Below are 19,568 nucleotides of genomic sequence, written 5' to 3' on the forward strand. Positions count from 1 at the left end.
TTTCTAAGGGTGTTTCTGAGTGGAAAGGATGTGCGAGCAAAGAGGACGGGATATTCGAGAATAAGTGGCAGTGCGGGGAGAAGTTGAAAACAAATTAATGGGGACAAGAACCAGCGCTACAATGAACTCATTTTTTAAATATATTTTAACACTACCGCATGCAGAATTTAATGGGATTATGACGTTGCGCACGGAAATGGCGAAGCCTTCCAGTAGCCGCGCAAAAAAGCGCGTTTTCATTTCTTGACAAGAGTAAGAAACCTAAACTAACACAATAAGAGCCCACTTTCCTGATGGCATCTGGTTTGAAGATTTCTCTTACATCCTGGTCCTCATGTCTTGTTTTACCCTTCAGCAGTGAGATGTGCAATGGTAATTAGCACAGCACTAAGTACTTACTCTTCTGCACCGATAGGTGCAATGGTAATTAGCACAGCACTAAGCGCTTTTGGACATTAGATAGTTATACAAACTACCACGCTTCCCGCTTCCCTCCGGGGCGAGGAAGTCACAGCTGCATCTGCAACCAACCCCGCCCTCCAGCCAAAGCCCACAGGCTTGGGGTCACCTCGGTATCATCCTCACATTAGCCACCTGTCAGAGAGTATCCGGACACCAGTCCAACTGCATAAAGCTCTTAGTGACCACCTGGTGCGCTCGGAAATAATCGGCTACGACATACGACGCAGAAGACTACCGCAACAACGTTCAAAGTGAAGCAGGTTCCCTGAACAGCCGCCGTGCTTGTCATCCCCACCATCACCAGCCCAACCATACCCAATGCGGGACAAGGAAATCCCCACTGACCTCCAATAGCCCTGTCCTGTGTGCCACCTTATCCCCGAAAGTTTCCTAACCTAATCCTCTCACCTAGCACTCTGCCAACTCCTGCTATATTTCACTGCCCTTGATATTTCCTTCCAAGGAAATATACAGGTTTCATTCCCTTTCTATATATCCTGCCATTGACCGTTGTCTCAAGCGACGAGAAGCCCAGCGTGCACTGGGCTTGAGCGAAGAGCGAACGCGAAGTTTGGTGCCGCTTTGGCCATTTACGAAGAGCAGGGACAAGAAAAGTTCAGTGAAATTGGTTCAGAACTAATAAAGGTGGAGTGAGACTTTGAAAATGAGCTTTAAAAGTTGGCTCTACAGCAGTTGCAATAAAAGCCGTGGCTATAAATTTGCAAGGAATCTTAAAGAGGGACGCAGCTGGCATTAGAACTGAAAACTAGCTTTAAATTTTCTTTAGTATTTTTATTGTTCTTTTCATTTTTGTACCAATGTACTTTTTTGTTAAAATCTACTATCCGCAGAGTTTCGCCCTTGTGTACGAGAGTAGCAACCAGCACTTCACGCAAGTGGAACTAAAATTAAGGGCTTCCAAGAAAACACTTGATTTGTCAAGTTTTTTCTCTTTGTTGACGCAAAAAACAATCGCCGCATATGAATTGTTTTTCAGTCAGAAAAATATAAAGGAGCCTAGGCTATTTATTCCAGTTCCAGTTAAGTAAGCGCCATTATTTGACATCTACTAAAAGTTTTTATGCCTTAAAGTTCCCGCGAAAACTGTACAGAAACTTCCGAAAATGTTATTTTGAGATAAACGCTATGAAAATCTCTGAAAACCGTTTTATTCATCAAAACTTCCCTTGACAGAAGAGCTACAGGAGGAGCCCTAGTTGCTGAAAAGTGTGCCATGAACACGGCCAAATTCCAAACCAAAACCTGAATTTCTTATCAAAATCTTCAGAGCATTGAATTTTTGCAAGTATCCGAGACGAAGAGACCGCGACGAGTTACCCCACTTTTCCGGTCGACCTAACAAAGATAAAAGACAAAAAAAAATATTTTTGACATCGCGAATACCCAAGTGTAATATATTTTCCGAAATATAAAGAAATTCTCTCTGAGATGATAGCGAAATCTTAAAATTGAATTTTTTTTTTGGCAAAGCAACGTCTCACCAGGGACCCAGGCCATTTTCCTTAGCCCGCTGCATTGTCTGCTGCTTAAATTCAAGCCTTTTGTCACGTGGCTATAATTGCAGGTACGGGCGATGTCGTGGGCTGCAGACGGCAGCCTGTCGCAAACGGACTTTTCAATGGGTGAACTTCCTACAAGGAATGGAGCGACTCGACACAGTGGTAGTTGAAGACCAGGATGTCTGTCGCTCTGGCCACGCTGAATTTAAAGGAGACACCAAATTATCGAGATAAGGCACCTAAAGCACCGACAACCATCTCGAGTATCGTAGAAACTGCTGCACGTATTGATGTATCCGTAGCACTCTGGTAGCGCTGACCCTACAGCAAACGGAAAGTGATATGACCGCGTTCCGGGGGCGATAAACAATGAACGCGGAGAAACAGCCACAACAATGCGTTGTGTCACAGAGAGGTAGGAAAAACAGTAAGGCCGCGAAAGCAGGACGATAAGACATTTCTAGGTTCAACGCATGGGACGACAGGTGATTGAAAAGGGCTCCAGTTCACTGTCCACTTTTGAGCTTGCGTACGCTTTGACCTAACCGGAGCTCCCTAATTAGATCAGCTGAAGAACGCCAGCTAGACAATCGGCCATTGCCTGTGACATTTTCTCTAGACAATGGCCTGTAAATTTCGTTCACTAGTACACCTCTTTCGCATAGTACCGATGGATACATTCCGCCCTGGATACAGTCTGTAGCTACTGTTTTCTCATTTATCTATTCGCACGTGATGCACCAGTTTCTAGAACTTCGTGTCACTTGCAAGTCAGCGCGGCAACGTCTTTCTTTTTTTTTTTTTAGTTGGATGCACACATGAAGGTCCTCAGCTCGCACTCTTCATGAACTAGGAAGGCAACACTGGCAAAAAAGAGTTTGTAGCTGATTAGGATGACGACCTGCGATAACATAGGAGCGATGCGTGTGCATACCGGTAGCAGTCACATCACTACTATTTAGACATAAACCGTGTTGTACAAAAACGAGAGGTTCATGTCATTACGACATGGCTCGTCATTATGACTTCATAACCATCCGGCGTCAAAGTTCATTGACGTTGTAGTTTCGACGTATCATCACAAAAAGCAGCTGCTAACTGACGTGCGAAATGATCGTGGCACAGTAGACTGACCGTTAGGGGACATCTGTGTGTCCCAGCCGTCTATCTCACTGTCTTCCAAGGAATTAGAATACTTGCGTTGTCACTGATTATTTTGCTGGCTGCACTTGAGTGATGTCAGGCCACTACCTGCTTATATATTCCGTTCTGCAGTTCATACGAAGTTGTAGCAAGTTAGTGCTCGCGCGTCACCTGTCTATCTTCACCGTCCTCGCCTGGTTGGGCGCTAAAATTTCATGCCGATGCAAGATATTTTGTACTTTTTCACAGTAACTTTCCGCCTCTCAACAAGCAAACTATTGTGATTAAATATGGTAATAATTAAGTAGGCTGGCTCACTAGCACAATTCATTCGTATCGGGAGGCCTGTCATTAAAGCTTCTTTTTGGGCTAGTTGGTGTATTTTCATGTTATAGTTAGGCATATCATTGTCTAACTACCGTTCGAAATCACGGATCCTCATAGCGTCCCGCTTTTACGGGACGGTTAGCATATTGTAGGGCGACTGCTCCGGTGAAGCTGTCGTCCCGGGTTCGAACCCCGGACCACCAGGAAGAATTTTTCTTTAAAGGGTCAGTCTACTGAATTTTATCGACCATATTTTCTTTGCGGCAACCGATAGCTCTTTACTCAAATTACCGTTTAGCCAGCTGTGGTGCCAAGGAGTGCGGTAGAACATTTTAAAATAGAATTTATTAATGTGGGAACACATCTGTATGAGATGGTAGTCTCATCTGGCAACCATCTGGATTTCCGCCGCGCGGCGACAAACATGGCGGCGCCCGTCGAAGCCGGACCTCTAGCTTCGGACTGAATTCTCGTTGTTGCTGCCTTTTTCAGTGCGTTCACTGGCCATAAATGGGGCGCTTGTCTTTCGCTTCGTCTCATCTTGCCTATAAGAAAACATGTAAGAGATAAATTTGCTTTATTTTAATAATTAGAGTGACGATTCTGCCGCTCCTAGGCTTAAGTGGAGAGTCGGTTTGTTTACAGCAATGGTTCCCGTCCTGACGACCAGATGGCGCCACTATAGGCTGCGTTTATTTTTGCGTCTCTGCTAGCATACGCTGAACTAAAAGTGGGAATGTGCCCGCGTTTTGCGTACGTGTAACTATAAATATTCATGTGATTTACAGAAAAAGCGAGCGGTACGCCTTCTACAGTTTCCTAGAGCAAAACGTGCGTTTCTCTGACATTGGGGCATAGAAATGGTACGTAGCATATTCACTTATGCTTCTACAAAAAAAGACTACCACTTTCTTGAACAAAATGAACGTTTGGGGTCGCCACCATGCTTTTTTACGCAACTTTTAACGCCGAAATAAAATATAAATTCCTGCCTAAACCGGGCGCAGACCCCTCGTTATTGATGTTATAGGGTGCCAACTACCAGAATATGCCATTATTTATACACTCATCTCGGTGAGTAGACTGACCCTTTAACTATGAAGTTTCTGTGGAAGCTGCATAGTTTTCTTTCGTAGCCGTATGGCTGCGCTTGAGTTGCTCCCTTATTACAAATCCACTCCACATTGGGGAATTCCCCTAAACATTTGACCGAAGCCACTAGGACGTCCAACGCTGCATCACGTGCGGAACAGTACGACGTACATGGCCACCTCGGCATCAATGCGAAAAGGTTCGATAAAGAATATAGGACCGCACAAAGGCTGAGATAAGCACACACTGTGCTTATCACGGATACGCGGTCAGGTGACACCAAACTGAGCGCGTCGCTTCCTAAGAACCTGTTATCATGACCGCGTTCTTACCATTCCAGCCCCGAGTGTATTTTGAGGAGAACTGCTATCATTCCACGCATCGACAAGAGGATGTGGAAATTTACGTCGATACTCCACGCGTGCATTCACGCTTGCAATGTCGAAATCTGGGCGCGTTTGTCTACCCATAGTGAATAATCAGGAGCCGTGCGTGCATGGTAATCGAATGTCTAAGCCGAACTGGGTTTGAAGGGCGTCTTTAGCACTGTTAAACTCGCGCTTAACTCTATATTTTTGTGATTATCCAATTGCATTCCGCGTGACTTTGGCACTGCGACAGTTCTTCACACGCATGCTACAATAAGGAACGCAGCCGATTCCTTCTCTCAAGGCTGAGCTTCACAATCGTGCGAAGGTGCACACTGGTGACCCTTACTAGAGGTGCACATTTTAAAATTTTGTGCGCCCCCTTTTTCATGGAAGGTAAATAGTACCTTATACGAGCTCCGTAGCCCTTAAATCACTCCTTCCAGTGCCAGCCTATGTTGTTTGCCTTCTTCTCATTTCCCTGTACCACGCTGACTAATCCTCTTATCTGAGTTTTTCAGGTCCACCCAGCGCCAACCCCCTGTCGCAGCCCCTTCAAAGCCTTTGTTCATTACACACCCCCGGGATATAAGTTTTTGCACTATTGCAGCTTAACGAATCACGGTTCACGTCCCTCCCCTTCCTGACACGCATCCCCTCTCACACCACTTTCCTTCCTCACCCCCGGGGCCTTCCTCCTCGGAGCGAAGGACCTATTTAATCCCTGCCAATGATGAACGCTTTGCCCAGACGAAGACAAGTCCCCTTGTCGAAACGTTGGCTCAAGCAACCTGAGGTTTTCCCCTCCCTTGTTCATTTTGTGATATACATGTTACAGTAATTTACAGCTTACGCTGTACCCTTCATTTTTCACCTTCAATTGCACTTTACAAGTTACATTGTAACCTTCTTTTTCTATTGTTCGTTGGACATTACCGGTTACTTATTGCCTTTCTTCTCATCGTCAGAGGTGTACATTTTGTTCTTATTTTTTGCCGCCTCACTAAAGATAACTACGGTTTTCATGCGTATAGCCACTTCACTGAGAGCACATTGCACTAGGCGGTACTGATTATGGGCTAATCCAGGGTATAAATTTGCCAGTGATGCACTTCGGGAAGTTTTGTAAGCTAGATTACTTTCTAATAAATACACACATGCAAAATTGCTGTTGCAGCATGAGGGATAAGGCCACCAATTGAAAATCAGCGCCTTATTAGCCATTACTCGGGTATCCAATTCCCCTTTTCTTTATTTTGTCTTCTGAACGAAAAACAGCTATCTAAGGCATACTCATTCGTTCATGTACAGACTTGTTGGAAGTCTTAAGGCCAAAGGCTTTTCGCTTCAGCCGCACAACAGGGCCTTTACGGCACTAATAAAGACCAAATGGCCTTGAAATGCTAGCGGACGGTTTCTTCCTGCGGTAGAGTAGCTTCCTGCTTGACTTGTGTTCTGAATGATCCGCTACATGGAGCATTCTAGGGACCTTCATTTCGCTGCAGCCGAACGCTGTGGCCTTAAGACTTTTGGCCAAGACTGTACGTATACGCGTTTCACGTGGAACTTTGCACCGCGTGCCTCCCCGTCAACATCCACCAAGTTACGAGCTGTAACTCCGCCACAGCAATGGTCACATGAGAGGCTCTTCTGGGGACAAACTTTGGTGTTACAGGATTTCGCAACAGGAATCTGCCCTCGCACCCTCCACTGTTCAATAACATTGCTATCCAGCTATACCTGACCCAGGTGAGACATAGCCCATGTGACCAATGTGTAGTGTAACCCATTGAGTGACCCTGTGGAACATCTAGCTGTTATTCTTAGCATAAACCAAACTCACAACTGGATCCCCGGGAATCCATTCTCTTGTCACATTCTTCTACGTGCCCATTAGTTATACATCTGCCACTGGACCAGATTACCTGAACGCCCGTGCAACTCTTTTTGCTCCATATCTTGTCAGGCTCAGCTCGGACTAACTCATATGCTCTATTTTCCTTCTTGCAGTCTCCCTGAATCTTGACACTTGAAGAATTCACTTCCGAGAGATAGGTTATAAGCAGCACAGGGCGGATCGAACAATGCTATCGTGATCGTCCCACACATGGCAAAAATCGCAGCGTTGTCAGCGAAAAACCAGAGCACGAGGGTCGGTATGAGGCGCCTCAAGTGGCCTAATTACACCGGTGCCCGCGGACAAAGAAACACAGGGCAGTGCGTCGCATACACGTGTTTACAACATTGCGAAACGGGCAGCGGACAAAACTTCACACTGCTCCGCAGATACGCCAACAGTATCAGCGTCCACTGCCCCACTGCCCCGTGCTACTAAGATTGCGCAGTGAAAGCGACCAAGGGTCTCCTTTGTGTCGCGTTCTGAGTGCGTACAGACCGAGATATGCCGAGAGCAGCGGTGCGACCGCAATACCGCAGGTTTGCGTGCATAATGCCCATGTTCTTGGAGGAGGGTGAAGGGAAGAAAACGGAGAGGGTAAGCTATGGGAACGTCATGACTACGGCAGTCGGCTTATGGTAGAAAGGAGGGCAGATTAAGAAGAAAGAAAACATGCACAACCACAATACTGGCGCCGACTTACAGAGTTTTCTATCTTTGGACATCCCGCCTTCGTATGCGTACATACTACATCTGGGACGTATGAAAACAAAAAGCCATGGAGAAAAAAAAAGTGTGCCTAAATATGAAACTTTGCGCCCAAGAGGACACACCTCCAAACCACCTCTTATCTCTCAATGATTGTAGGCTCGCGATAAAACTTGTTGGTGGCGGCAGAGTGGCGTTGGCATGGACAGCATGTGGCCTAGCACGCACCGCACATAAAGTTTACAACATCAGTCGATGCCACTCGAAATATCAGCGATATCGACTCATTCTTTCAATCTGATCTTTTCGAGTGGAAGGCTGATTGATTGCTCGTGCTTATCTGCTGCGCCGCACTTGACAAAAGTGCACTATATCCAGTTTACGCGAGTAACGTTGAGATAACTGGGACGCGTCGTCGATTGTTCGAACGTATTGTGAGTGGAAGTTCCGTTTCGAAACAGTATCGGCTGGAACTATGTGGCTTTGTGATCGATGATTACGATGCCGCCGGCATCAGCAGTGTACACAAGATACAGACCACTTACGCAATGGTTCTAAGTGCTTGATGGAGGGGAAAAAAGCACCCGGACTTTTCGTATTCGACCTGATCGAAGAAGCAATAGCGATAGCTAGTACACTGCTGTCCTTCCCTACATTCGAAACACAAAAACGCTTATATGGGAGTAAAAAGGGTACAAACTGTCCTCTAGCGCACGAAATTTTATAAAAGAGTGTGCGCTACAGTACAGATTACTCCCTTTTCACTTCCCGCCGCGGTGGCTCAGTGGTTACAGCGCTGGGCTGCTGACCCGAAAGACGTGGGTTCAATCACGGCCGCGGCGGCCGAATTTCGATGGAGGAGAAATTCCAGAGGCCCGTGTGCTGTGCGATGTCAGTGCAGGTTAATAAACCCCAGGTGGTCGAAATTTCCGGAGCCCTTCACTACGGCGTCCCTCACAGCCTGAGTCGCTTTGGGACGTTAAACCTCGATAAACCAAACTAAACCCTTTTCACTTATTTCTGTTCAGAGTGTACCTAACATCCCACACCCCTCAAGTGAGCATGCTCTGCAGCCTCGTGAATCACTTCTTCAGATGGCACATTCGCGCCCTACCTTCAAATAACCACCTTGAGAGGCCAGCATTCTAAGGTCACCGTTCTAAGGCCAACTTACGGAGACCACGTGCTAACTCCAACGTCTAAGGCCGGCATTGAAAGGCCAATTATCAAAGGCTAGCCTTTAAATTGAAGCCTAAAAGACCAGCCTTAAAAGTGCAACCTTCAAATGTTTGCAAATGTTTCGGCACTAGCGGCCTATATAGCCAAGGCCCACTTCGGTTTGGATGGCAGGATAACGCAGGAGCATATGTCGCTGCGGCCTATCCCTTATAAAAATGGTCCATAGACAGTCATAGACTTCTTATGGACTCTATTGCCTTCCTATAGATATTTTTGTCTATTCATAGTCTATATACTGTCTATTGTATTTGTATTGCCTATAGACAGTACTCTAGGATTTGTCTATAGAGAACTTATAGACTTTATAGACAATCTATAGACTGTCTAAAAAATTTGTGACGGTACGACAGCGACATTGTCTTCCCCAGAGAAGCTCTACTGTGGGAGGGCGCTTCGCACAAGGTCAGCAAGGCGGGCAGAGGCGTTTCCTCTGTCAGCCCGTTTAAGCACGTAGCGACGGAGCAACCTGTGCTTAAACGTACATGTATGTACATCTACCGACACATACACAGTCAGGCTGGAATGAAACGCGAATACGCATGCGACGAACTTTCCTAGTTTGTAGACACATATTCCTACGCAAACGCGGTTTATGAACCTACACTTTTTCCTTAGAGCCTTTTCACAGAAACGTGAATCAGGCTCGTTTTAAACTCCAGCTGGAAGTACAGGAGTAAAAGATTTTGATTCATTTACAGTGATCCTATTGTTTCAGAAGCTCTCGTGGCCAAGGGAACAGGCCTTCGTGCATGGTTGGGCTTGAGGAAAAACGCTGGCTTAAGGTTTTGGTTTGGGTTTATTTGATTTATTTGGGGTTTAACGCCCCAAAGCGACTCAGGCTATGAGGGACGCCGTAGTAAAAGGCTCCGGAAATTTCGAGCACCTGGGGCTCTTTAACGTGCAATGACGTCGCACAGTACACGGGCCTCTAAAATTTCACCTCCATCGAAATTCAACCGCCGCGGCCGGGATCGAACCCGCGTCTTTCGGGCCAGTAGCCGAGCACCGTAACCACTGAGCCACAGCTGCGGGGGCTTAGGGTTTTGGTTTAACAGGTGGCACAGTGGACTGTGGGTTCGAACCTAGCCGCTACTGGCACGTTCGAACCAGACCTGGGGAGCGTGTCGCGATGATCTCTTCGAGTGAATGACTGTGCGTACACGCACGAGCATTATAAGCGGGAACAATCGGCTGTCACTATAGGTCTAAGTTTATATGACGAAAAGAGCTACTAAAGGGATAGTGCGTTCGAGGAAAACTGGTTATGAAAGACAAAAATACCCTTCTAATTGATATCTAGAATGCATTATTCGACTGCACGATAAAAAGGTGCTAACTTTCGTACTTCTTCAACGAGTGCCCAGTGATTCTTGTCTGATCTAGATTAACAAAAACGGTCAACAAGAGCTTCCCGACCAGGTAGGACGTGAACAATACGAGCAAGAGAACGAAGGAGATTATATTTTCACACTCTTTTTGGTTTTCAGAGGCCCCTGTACTGTGCAATGTCAGGGCACGCTACAGAACCCTAGGTGGTAGAAATTCCGAAGACTTTCACTACGACGTCCTCCCTCATAGCCTGAGTCGCTTTGGGACATTAAACCCCCATAAACCATAAACCAAAACATTTTCTCGTTTTCTTGAACTTTTCAAATTTGTTTACTTCTCTCATTCCTCCTCTTCAAGAGGCCACCAAAAAGTGTGCAACAGCTTCATTTCATTTATTCAATAACAAAAAGAAGCCAGAATAACCGACAGCCCCATATCGTAGACTTGCAGGTCAGCAGAAATGCTCTGTCGTTATCACCACTCGCCTCTTTTCAGGAGATAAGCTAAGCCGGGTTCGGGCGTGAGAAAAATTGTTTCCCTATCAGGAGGACAATCCAAAGAAACTGAATAGGTAGCTCACTGCCAGCGAAGCAACGGGCTTATCGTGTGACGTTCGTTGTCTCCTCCTTAGCGCAGCAAGATGACACTGGGCTCTAACGAACAATGCGTCTCGGCTGTTTTTCTGATATCGTCCCGACTTGACACCACGCGCAGACGAAGCTGTTTGATAAAATGATTGTTCCTGCCGAGCAAGTAATTCTATATAATTTCGAACACATTCTTCTCATGCCCAACAGTGATTTCCGAGAGCGCTGGAGCCGATCACGATAATGCGAATAGTGTGCTTGTCCAACGTAGGATCTCGAGAGACGCAATCGTCGAGGCAAGCGAAAGGAGCAACGCCGCTGTCGTCAACCTTTACAGCAAAAGACAATTTTGCCGAGTCGCTTTGGGACGTTAAACCGCACAATTTATTTATTTATTAATTTATTTATTTATACCAAAAAATCTCTGCCTCTCCCGTAACCGAGAGTAGAGTAAGCATGAAATGTTTACGGGCATAACACATTGGTTGCAGATGGTACTTGTCAAAATCTTGAAATGGGTCTAGTGTTCAACACACCACACCACACTCTTGTTGCGTCGAAGCGATCGCCTGCAATAGTGCGGGCTTAGGTAGGCAACCGCGAACCGTGGCGGCCTTGTCGCTTTCGGGAGCAGCCGCATAATCGTGGAGTTCTCGGCAGGGGCGAGCAGTCTTCTGCTGTGGCTTATCACTCGCAAAGCGATTGCTTTCCGCAAGACGCTTCCTACCTCTTCTTTCATCAGGCTCCATTGCTCGGCTTAAGCAGCTGTGACGGTGGCGGCATCGAAATGCAGGACGATGCAGAAGCGTACGCGGACTCGACGAGACGCAGGCCTGACAAGAATGTATATGCAGCGCGTTCGAATACTCCGCGAGCCTGCCAAAGGGGGAAACGCCATGAGCGGAAGGCCCAGCGGTCGGTCTTTTACATGCGTGAATGTGGGACCGCGGCGCCATCCTTGGGGACGGCGCGGAAGCAGTTTTTCCGCCCAAAGCCCTTCTCGCCCTGGAGCTCCCCTCTTGCTCTAAGCGGCCCTCTCTCTTAGAGTGTCTCGTTAAATCTCGTACGGTGCCCGGATGTTCTCGCGTCAGTGCCCGGATGAGTGGAATTCAGTGCCCGGATGTTGGCTCCCGGTCTCAGCGTGACGTCACCACACTGCCGACAACGGGAGCGAAAAGCATTTCATGCTTAAAACGCAATAATCCGTGATGTCATGAGGCCAAAACGAGAACGGAGCCAACGCTGGCTCTGCTGACAAGTCTCAAATGCTTCACGATGATTACTGTGTTTACGCGCTGGTAGAAACGTTATTTTAGCTGTTATTTGCGCAAAAAACACTACCTTAAGTAATTATTTTGCAAAGACATGCTCATCTCTCGCAATTCAGGAAAAGCATGATGAAACACTCCGAAAATCGCCTCTTATCGACCCTTCCACAACGTTCGCAGAGCAGAGGTCATTGTGAGGCAACGGAAGTCGATTGCTCGCAAATAAAGTTGCTCTTCAGAACAAAAGACACTGGTTTCGGCATCGCTCCCGTAATGTTAATTCATCATTGAAAAGGATGTGATGGGCGTTTGCTCTTCGCAGGCACTAAAAGGGTCCTCTTAAAGATATCTCTCGTTGGCAGCGCAGCTTAATTGTTTCTGGCGTATTTTGTTTTTTGGCTTGTTCATTTTTGTCTGCACTGCCAGCCTGTCCTGAGTTGCATGCAAGAACCGACATGGCAGTGTCCGAGGTTATCGATTAGACGCGCGTCATTGGGACGCATTATAGGTATCGTCGCGCATAAGTTTCGAAGTTTCGCCAACGGATACGCCAAACGGCATGGAAAGGGACTAACAGCAGCACTTGGCCTCTGAGCTAGGACTAACTTTTGCACTTGGTTCTTGGAGTTGGACTAACCGTAGCACTTGGGCAACTAACAGTTAGTTTGTGCGAAGACTGACTGTTGCAAGAGGTGGTTTTGCGAATGATATCTCAGGGAGTAATGTCTGGTTTTTTTTTAATGGGACTGAAGGGTGTGGCAACGCAGTTACTCTCCAAGAACTAACTGATTAGCATCTTTTAGTCTTTTCGGGCTTAGAGAGTGGGCGCACATAAACAGTGTATGACACCCATTGACTGTTTTTACAATGGCGTTTGAGAGCAAGAATGTTATACTTTCCCCTTCGAGAGTGTTGCTTCGCACTATCAGCTGATAACGCAGCTATGTAGTGTGGTGGTCGTTCTGTGCTGATATCACTTCTTTGAAGCACTGAGTGCTTTATGATGGATCGCGCGTGACGCCATGGGCGCCATTTTTTTGCACCATGCATAGTTTCCACGTAGGTCCTTCGGTGTAAATGGTCATCATAGAATTAGACAACCACACAGATCTTGGCGCAGATTTTTTTAGTAAGCAAACATGGCGGCCACTGTGGCATCAATGTACAGAGCATCTATAGGCAGAGCCTGAGGCTCTCGGAGTCAGTGTCTACTTCTTTGCCTGTGCGTGGCATTCAGTCGCTATTTGTGTGGCCAGTCCTTACCATAAACATGTGTCATTTTTGGAAGGAAACACCAGAGGTGACAAAATTAACAGCGAGCAAGTTCTCATGCGCGTCTAACCGTCAAGAAGAGAAGAAGCCGCAGAAGCAAAATCGCTCATCCTAGCCGGACATTTGTTGAAGGGAAGCTCAAGAAATGCACTGAAGTTCTGGTCTGGTACCATGCTTTCTGCGGTCGTTACCTCTTGCAGATTTTATCCGTTGTTTGGGTATGTACTACGTAGGAAAGCAAATCCCGTGTTTACGAGTCAGCAGCTTGTCCCGGTCCGCCCCCAATTTCTGCCTTCCCCGAGTGCAAAGAACTACAGTGGCTTTAAACCATCCGACGCATAGCAGCAGTGGTCTAGAGATTCGAGCATCCACCTCGAAAGCGGAAGGTGCTTGGTTCGAACCCCTTCAGTGTCGGCGGGTAGGCACCAGTTTTTCAATGAGCTCAAGCTTCCCACTGGCCTGACGCGGTGAAATGCTAAGGAAAATTTCTCATCTTTGACACCACCTCGTGTAAACAAAACAAAAAAACGCTAGCCATGGCACTCTTTGGCCCAGCGACATTTGCGCCATTAAAAATCAAATCACCATCATCATCATCAAATCGAATCGCGCTGGCCCTTCCTGCCTTCACGAGTGCACTCATTGCCAGGAACATCGCGACCACAGATGGCACATCGCCAGGAGCATCTACAACCCGCCTCACATGCTCCTTTGAACAGGCCTTTCTAGACATCATTGTCTTTGGCCACCAGATCAGTAATTTAGGGCCGGCGCCTCAATGTTATCAGCACAAAGCGCCATCAAAACCGTCATTGGATACACAGGCCACCTGACGCGCTTGAGGGTTCTTTGATTTAGTGACTGCAACGGACCCGTGACCACGCGTAAAGCTTCAACAATCGCGTCAACTTTTCTTCCCCTCTCTTAAACCCCACCTGTCTTAGTAGAGTAACCAAACAAGCTTAATCCTGACTGACCTCCCTAGCTTTCCTTTATTCTCTCTCTCTCCCTCTTTTCAACAGGTGTAGGCTGGCGTTCTCTTCTACGACATACGACGGCGACGCCCTTTACTCGGAAGTAGTGCCCTGCTCAGAAACTGCCATGCAACATTGTCCATGGCATCCAACAGCCACTCGCCTACAGCGCTGGAGCCGCTTTTTTTTTCCCCTGTCCTGTTTCTCGCGGTGTCTGGCTACGCGTCCCGTCATAGCTCGAATGACGATCCGGTCTCGGTTTCGGTCGACGTCCACTTTCCTGTCTCCGGGACTGGGGTGCAACACGACGCCCAAGGCACGCGCCTCCTTGTCACCGCCGTCGGCCGCGCTTGCAGGGATGAGAGAACCCGACACGAGTGAAGAAAAACATATGCATGCATGTCTTCGTCTACCGGGGACACACAGCCGGATGTCGCTTTCTGCGCTCAGCACCGGAGCCTGGCGTCGCGTTAGGGTCTTGCACAGCTTTGTAAGAATGCGTGAAAACGATGAGAACGGACACGAATGACGCAAGTAGGAGGGGGGCTCACTTATAGGTGCACATGTACTAAGCGCCAGCACTATCGTAGCTACACATGTGCTGCGTCTTACGCGTTGGAAACGTCATAACGTTCCCGAGAGAGGCAGTATAGAGCGGAGAGATATAAATCGCCTCCGGTGGTTTGCAACGCAGCGAGTTATGGAAAGAAAAATGACAGGTGCAACGTTAAGAGATCAGAAGAGAGCGGAGTGGGTGAGGGAGCAAACTCGGGTTAATGACATCCTAGTCGAAATCAAGAGGAAGAAATGGGCTTGGTTAGGGCATGTAATGCGAAGGCAAGATAACCGCTGATCCTTAAGGATAACGGAGTGGATTCCAAGGGAAGGCAAGAGTAGCTGGGGACGGCAGAAAGTTAGGTGGGCGGATGAGATTAAGAAGTCTGCGGGGACACGGTGGCCGCAACTGACGAAGGACAGAGTTACTGGAGAGACATGGCAGAGGCCTTTGCCCTGCAGTGGGCGTAGTCAGGCTGATGATGATGATGATTATGATGATGATGATGATGATACTCTGCGGCTACCCGGAAGCTGTGGCTCTTTTTTTTCTTTTTGTTTTAGAGCTACGGCTGGCCGTCCGACCTTCTCGGAGGCGAGTGTTAATGTCACGTCGTAGTATGTCGTTACGCTCTACCTTTCACTTGCTGGTGATTTTGAATGCTATTTGTTCGGGACAAGCGTAACGTCGCTAGACAAATAAAAAAAAGCATGGAAACACATCAAAGCACAGACAGGCTCTGAAACCTGTCTTTAGCCATATTCCCCGATGTCTTAGGAAGAACCCACCAATGAGTGTTATCAAGAATGGGCGTTGTGCACAATGTTATCGAAGCGGACAAGGCTAGAAGATGTCTTCGAGTGAATGCCCCTTTAGCGAGCATGGAAGAATAGGAATATAAGAAGAGAAAGTATTGAGCGAGGTAGTACTTCTCCGCCTTCTGTAGGAAATTCATGGGCGTGGATTTCTAAAGCAGCAGTTGCACCCAGCGTCTCTTGTGTGCATATGCAATTTGTTCTCGACATTGTTAACTTCGTGTAAGCTCGCAATCTTAACCTCGAAGCTTCTATTTTTCTTTGTAATTTTAAATGCGCCAAAAACCACAAACACACACACACACAAGACAATAGAACGGGAGTGTGTGTGGGGTTTTGGTGGCTCTAAAATTACAATGCACTACCAACTAGCCCAACCAGAAGTTCTCTTATTCTATTTTTCTATCACGCGAGTAACTTGTTCGATATCCGAGCACTCTTTCCTCACACAGAAAAATAGCGTGCTCACTTCCGCTGGCTACTGTCACCGGTGGAGGGTTGTTATTAATAAAACAGAAAACTGCGTTTCTGTGTATTGGTATGACGTCATCGCCCAGGAGGACATGCACAAAGAGAGGAGGTAGGGGCCAGGAGACAACGCGTGCAGCACCGGAACCGGGCCGGACGTGCCTGACTGCAGACACGCTCGCTGAACGAGACGAGACTGTCTTCGTCACGCACCAAGCGCATCGTGGCCTCCCGGCCTTCGATCGCATTTACGAGCGCCGCGGATGCCTGAACACCTGCCGCTGAGTTTTCTATTTCTTATATTCGCGGGGGCACGGATGGCGTAGAGCTGGAGCATCGGTATGGCGTGCAGGAGATCCATGTTTTAAAAAAGCACATTTTCTACAACAGCTCCTGACTCGATTAAGCCGGCTTGTGCCGTTTAATCTGCCACGCAGACATACTAAGCCCAAATTGGCCAGATGCAACTAACTACCCAACTTAGTCCGCGCGTCCAGCGGTTAATCCCTTCAGAGAGTAACTGCAGCTGGTGGTCGCTTTGAAGTTAGCTTTTAAGAGGCTAATCGTAGTTCTTTGAGGGGCTGACAGTTGTGGCAGCGTAGTTAGTGCCGAAAGGAGTAACCAATATATACATTTTATTCATTTCTCGTGATGAAAGCACCTTGCGGACAAGAAAAAAACAGTCCCATGCATTCTTCCCTTCTCAGGGAAGGCGAAGTGACGGTGTCAGTTGTAATACATACTCTTGCCTTCCTCCTCGCTTTATAACAGATGCATCCACAACAAAGCCGCCTAGATATTATATGAACATGCAGGCTCCGTTCTGAAACGCGCCCATTTCCGGGCGTGCCAGGACTCTGTAGTCATACGCCAGAGGATGAATGCGGAATTTTATGGCTACGACACATTACTCCACAGAAACGCTCTTCAACACTGCTTCCAGTAAAAAAAAAAACAGTCGGCTTGTAGCAGCCATCTTTCGGACCTGTATTTTGCAGCATAAATAAGATATAATGAGATTTCCCAAGGCTATATGTCCTTATAGTTATAAGGCAGCAACCAAAGACCCACAGCTGACGACTCAATCGGCAGCATTGTGAATAATTTCATTTCCTCTTCCCCCTCTCCCTGTTTATATAAATGCCCCCTCGTGACTCAGTTAACACACGCTCAATGCAAAGTGCACGCTACATGTAAGCGCCAGATGGCCTCCAGTCACGCGAGCAGCCAGTTTTTTTTTTGTTTTTTTTTATTCGAGCTGTTTGCCATCAGGCATAATGAAAAAGGAAAGAAATTATAAAAATGAGTGCAAACAAGCCTCGCTTAAAAAGCGGCACAAGTTCGTGATATAGCGATTATCTAGAGTCCACTTGGTATAGTCGTCTGCAACGTTCCATCGCAGGCCAACCTTTCTTAGTAAACGTCGTCTCACAGAAGCTGTAGCCGGGCAAGTCCACAGCAAGTCTTTTTCATCACCTCTCTACAGCCAGTTGACGGTGTGTTGCGTCAGCAGGACAGTTCTGTGCAAGGGTTTTCGTAACCTTATCAGAGCCGCAACGGTCGGGTCAGCGGGGAACGAAGCGTGAGTCCCTTGACACTGGCCAGCCGCATTGGGGAAGGAGGTCGATGCACCGGCGCCCTGCAACTTGTAGGCTGTATTGAAGAGCTTTCTAGCTGATTCCTAGCTGTTTCACTGCATTTCTGTACTATCAGCCACCGACATGAAAGAAGCGTTAAACCAAACGTTTCCTCAATTTCATATTTCTTGTCAATTGCAGAAGATGTGGATTTCCTTTATTTAATCTTATTAAGTTTTTTTTAGTTATTATTTGTAGAGAGGTGAAGCAGTGTAAGCGAAGTGGCAGCAACAAATTCGCAGATACACTTGCAAAACGCTAAGTGTTACTGCTGCAGAAATGCCTCGCTCTTGCGATCGCAGACCGATTACCGCGCCTCGCAGCTGCTGTTATTCGTACCTGTGTGTGTCGTATTTATTTTATGCGAGACATAACGCAGATTCATAACAGACAGTAGAGCTAAAAAAATACGAGCACATGGAAGGCCACGCACGAGAAAACAAAAACACCGCGAACAAGACAAATTGTGCCAAATTCAACTGGAGTGAACTACGATAATATTTGTACGTCGCGATCAGAGGACAAGAGAGATTGTGGCGGCGTACCATAATGCCAAGACATGATGCTGTGTCAGAGAACCATCTATTCTGCTACCGAGGAAAGAACTTGCATTACTGGAGAGCTAATCATCTTTTTCTGTCTTGTTTCCTGGCGTTTACTTTATCTTTTTCTTTGGTTGGTTTTTTTCCTGACTTTTATTTATTCCGAATGGAAATAAAACGGTTTTGTTGCTAGTAAGCGCTTCTCGTGTGTGGCCGTTCTTGCATGTGCTCGTCTTTTTGGCGCTTTAGTATCCATTATGAATCTATACCAGCATGCCCAAATTTTTGCCCTCCTTCAGTAACGCAGGACTATTTCCTTGCGAGACGTGATGAAAGGCAGGAAACTGCCTAGCGAGGTTCTTGTTAATGGAACTCTCATAAAAGCCAAGTACTCTGTCAAGGCTACCTTCTTCGTCTGTATTGCTTCTCGCGTTCAACTTCCACTTCTTCGAAGCATATTAGAATAATATAGATGGCTTATCACCCTACCTACGCGCCAGTGCGGCTTTACGAAGACACGAATGATCCTTCTTGTTAGCTAGGCCAGCATGTACCCTGATTGTTTAAGTTCTGCAATGCAGACGCAAAGACGGCTCCACCAAGACCTGGAGTGCTATCTCCAGGATGCATGCCTGCATTACAAAAGTCGTGCGCGTCTAGTGCTAACGCCTGACACATGGTCATCAGAGACACCTGGTTGAGACTTCTGATGGTCGTGCCACTACGATGCAGTGCTCGCAGTGTCAACTGAGAGCGCCACCAAAGCATTTCGAGTGCACAATCCGCAGAGCTGCGTGAACATATCCGAACTCGTTCCGGATTTAATGGGTGGGCATAGTGTTGGGTTGGAATCCTGTTGGGTTGGCGACGGCGGTCGCCTCCGCCGTCGTTTCGCTTCTGCCCAACAGACGTCGCGCTCATGTTTACGTCACGTGCCGATGAAAGGTCCTTCATCTCTCTGTCCCCCTTTCAACACAGCCCTCCTCCCCTTTCTCTGGCGGCCCCCTCTCGGCGTGATCTGGTCCGTCCTTCCCCGCTGTCGTCGCTTGCGAAACAAAGTAGCGCATAAAAGAGGTCTTCTTTGGACGCGTCTCTCGGCTCAGACCTTCCAGGAGATCACAACGACATCTTCAAGAAAGACGTCCAGTCAAGTGGACTACTGGGCATGTGGTAAAATCTAAATCACTTTTTATCGCAGTGCAACGAGATAAACAAGCGACGAAGCGAAAGATGCGCCAGTCCTGTTCTAAACTTTCTGTTGTGCACTTGTTACGCTGCAGAGTGGTAAAAAATGAGGTCCGATCCACCGCCAAGCACCGACGTCACTGACGCCAACACTGAGACAGGGACAGTGATGGCTAAAG

The 19,568-nt window shown here is 47.3% G+C and overlaps 1 protein-coding gene across 2 annotated transcripts in view; it reads right to left on the reverse strand.

The window, feature by feature from the left end:
* Positions 1-19,568, reverse strand: part of LOC149336719 (sodium-dependent proline transporter-like) — a 117,170-nt gene that overhangs the window by 32,085 nt on the left and 65,517 nt on the right. The gene's annotated exons all lie outside the window — the stretch shown is intronic.

This window comes from Amblyomma mixtum, chromosome 7 (assembly GCF_055824585.1).
Source record: "Amblyomma mixtum isolate Tamu chromosome 7, ASM5582458v1, whole genome shotgun sequence".
NCBI lineage: Eukaryota > Metazoa > Arthropoda > Arachnida > Ixodida > Ixodidae > Amblyomma > Amblyomma mixtum.